At 34.6% G+C, this 3,713-nt stretch overlaps 1 long non-coding RNA gene across 1 annotated transcript; it reads left to right on the forward strand.

Moving 5' to 3' along the window:
- The first annotated feature begins 434 nt into the window (after window positions 1-434).
- On the forward strand, window positions 435-2,684 carry LOC132039089 (uncharacterized). The gene is made up of 3 exons (XR_009410346.1): window positions 435-1,533; window positions 1,686-2,028; window positions 2,491-2,684. It is a non-coding gene; the product is annotated as an uncharacterized LOC132039089 (long non-coding RNA).
- Window positions 2,685-3,713: the final 1,029 nt, after the last annotated feature.

Here is a 3,713-nt window from a genome sequence, read left to right on the forward strand (position 1 = left end):
TGTAAATTTTTTCTAAAAAAGATCCTGTAATATTTCTCTTAATTGGTTTTGATTTCTTTCCTTATATGGATTCTTGTAACTCTATAAAATCCTTCATATTCATGAATAAGTCATTAAGGTCCTGCAGATCTGATTTTGGCTTGCTGCTCCAGCATGTCTGCGTCGTTCTAAGACACATTCTGGTATTCTTCTCGAAGTTGGATCTGTATTTGAAGGTGTACTAGTCACTTTGTCTCCATTGTAATTTCCTGTTATTGTCTTCGTACTGTTTTGCGTAAGGTTCAGTTTTTGTGTGAAGAAGCTGCTAATTTCTTGAGAAACAGATAGTAGTTATTTGCTCCCATTGTCAGTTTCTTCACTAAACATTAGTTAGAGTTCAGTTTTTGTGTGAAGAAGCTGCTAATTTCTTGAGAAACAGATAGTAGTTATTTGCTCCCATTGTCAGTTTCTTCACTAAAAAAGTAGTTGAAAATGTTACTTCATGAAGTTTCCGTGACTGAAATAGTTCGGCATTACCCAAAAATTACAGTTCATAAATTAAATAGGTCTAATTATTTAGACTGGAGTAGGAAAATCAGGGTCTACTTGCGTAGTGTTGAAAAGGATGACCATCTTAGTGAGGACCCTCCAACTGATGAAACTAAAAAGTCTTGGATGAGAGATGATGCTGGACTGTTCTTGCAAATTATAAACTCTATTGACAATGAAGTAGGTGGTTTGGTTAATCACTGTGAATTTGTTAAAGAGTTAATGGATTAGCTAGAGTATCTATATTCTGGCAATGGTTATTTGTCTCGAGTTTATGAAGTTTGTAAGGCTTTCTACCGTCCTGAGAAGGAAGATAAGACACTCATCACATACTTCACGGAGTTCAAGAAAATTTATGAGGAGTTGAACATGGCTTTTTCCGTTCAGTACTGATATCAAGGTGCAACAAGCTCAGAGGGAACAAATGGCAATAATGAGTTTCTTTGCGGGACTCCCATCTGAGTTTGAGACTGCTAAATCACAGATACTCTCCAGTTCTGAGATCACTTCTCTCAAAGATGTTTTCAGTTGGGTGTTGCGTACGGAGAGTACATCCAATCAGCAAACCAATGAACTTGTTGCAAAAGGAGAAGAAAAAAATGATGCTAGAAGAAACTGAGTTAATTCTTTTGGCTGTCTCCTTCTCTTAAACAATTTAGTCCGTAATCTGCATCAATTTTGTTACCTCGTGGCACAAATGTTTAAAAAAAACTATTTGTGAACCTGTCCATAATTCATAGATGTAACACGTTATGTTAATTGCAGCTTTAGACATATTCAGATAGCCAAAATCATGTGACTGGACTCCGAATAGTTGTTCCTACGTGTGCGCCTCTTGCAAATGCACAACTAGAAGACAGAAACATAGATAACCTATGTGGTTCTCCGATTGTATTCTCCTATAATAAAAGATCCTTCTATAACAAAGAAAACAACGTGGAGCCCAGATCAGAAGAAGAATCTTGTAAAGGAGAAGAAAAAAATTATGCTAGATGGAACTATTTGGTGAGTTAATTCTTTTGGCTGTCTCCTTCTCGTAAACAATTTTGGTCCGTAATCTGCATCAAATTTATTACCCTGTGGCACAAACTTTAAAAAGAAACTATTTTGTGAATCTGTCCGTAATTCATAGATGGAACATGTTATGTTAATTGCAGCTTCAGACAATGTCAGAAAGCTTTTTCGCTGGAAGAGAAACTAATGTTGAAGCTGCTGCAAAGGTAGTGCACCCTACTTCAACATATTCAGACAGCCAAAATCACCGAATTTTTGTGCCTAGGTGTGGCCTCTTGCAAACGCAGAAGACAGAGGTTTGTCGGTCAAATGTGTTGCATGTACGCCATGGCATACAGCTGCGGAATCTTATAAAGGAGCTGATCATGGCCAAGCTGGGCAAATAACATCAAAAGTTGAATGGGTGGAACAGTATCAGCTCGGTGTCTACGTTACATTGACAGTGCTGCCAAGTGGAAAGAATGAACTCAAGCGAGTCTCGTTAAGGTATATTTCCTTTCTTAAGTTGTATGATACAGATTTTTTTTTGGTTTGAACTAAGATCATAGCTAACAAAAGGAAGGGCTCCCTCAAGATAATGCAGTTAGAATATTACCTGTTATGATATCCTTTTCCTTATTGTTCATATTATAGTAATTGAAATTGAACTCCAAACTCCGAGCATTCGTTAATCTGATTTAATTGGGTTTTGCAAGTTGAGGGAACAAATACTTACGCAAGCTTGATCCAATAGTATTTTGGTGGTGAGTGCAGCTGCTCCTACTGTCCTAAGCTTGAACTATATGCATATAATATATATGTGGTTATTATACACCTTTGCTTGTGCAATGGAAATCTATTGAGTCAATTCTTGATCCACCTCTGCTTATGCTATAATTATGCCATTGATCAGCATCATTTGTTAATACGTAAACTGCTTACCAAATGCCTTTTGGTTGAATTTCGCAGTACCAAAAAGTTTACTGAGAAGGAAGCAGAGAAGTGGTGGGAAGAAAACCGGCCTTTTGTCTACATGGTTTATGATATTGAAGAATATGACAATCTGAAGAAGTAGCAGTTTCCTTTGTCTTTCCAATGTGAACATGATTACACTATTGGTTCATGTTAATCATGTTAGAGAAGGTATTTAATCACTCAATATTGCGAAATTTTCGGTACATTATTTTATGGGAATTTTACAACGTATGCCAATTAGGGCAAAATATTTACTGTTTTAGCCCGTCTTTTTTTAAATTTTCGCCATAGCCATTTTTTTCCTCTTCGATTTTTTTACTGTCTTATACATTATAATACGGCACACTTTTATACGAAGTTTCATTTATGCTAGATGTATAAAGTTATATATTGTTGTATAATATTGTATCTTGATCTTATATATTATTATCTGTTGTTATCACGAAGGTGAATTATTATGTATTGTGCTACGATGGGTGTATAAAATTGTATTGTTGTATAGAGGTGAATATTCAAGTTGTGCCATGAAATGTTGGCTGTAGGTTTGTAATTTAAAATATGGGCTATGAATATGTAATTTTGACCCATAAATTGTTTATGACTGAAATTTTCCTATTGCCAATGGAATATGAAAGAACTATCTTAGATAATTATTACATTCATTTTATATAAGGTTATTGTCATTGGACAAGTCAAACGGTTATTTTTCCTAAATTATGATTTGTGTCAAACAATTTCTAAAATATTTCAATTCAAATTCTTCTGATTTAAACTATTTTTGTATCATTTTTAAATATGCCAAAATTAAGAAATTGATGGCCAATTTAAGAAAATTAGATGTTTTGATTCTTGTGCTCCGAACTTGCTTCTTTTTCCCGGTGTCATGGAATGATTAGTGTTCTAAATAATTCTATTTCTTGTTTTATTTTCATATGTTAATAGGAAATCTCTTGATAAAATGACAGATATTATCATATTGTTATAATGGACTTAGGCATTAAGGTTTTGGACTGAATGCTCGAATTTCTTTTATATGGCATTAGAGTCATACTCTTATAATTATTTATTCTATTGCTTTGGTTTTTTCTTCTCTCAATTCATTGTCTTGAGTGAGGTTTAAGGTTTACATTCGCAACTTAGGCTATTGAGCCACTAACCGATTCGCTCCATACCAGCTCCTTAGCCAGTCGAGCATAATTTCTCCATTTAATTTCTCA

The sequence above is a fragment of the Lycium ferocissimum genome, chromosome 2 (assembly GCF_029784015.1).
Source record: "Lycium ferocissimum isolate CSIRO_LF1 chromosome 2, AGI_CSIRO_Lferr_CH_V1, whole genome shotgun sequence".
Classification (NCBI taxonomy): domain Eukaryota; kingdom Viridiplantae; phylum Streptophyta; class Magnoliopsida; order Solanales; family Solanaceae; genus Lycium; species Lycium ferocissimum.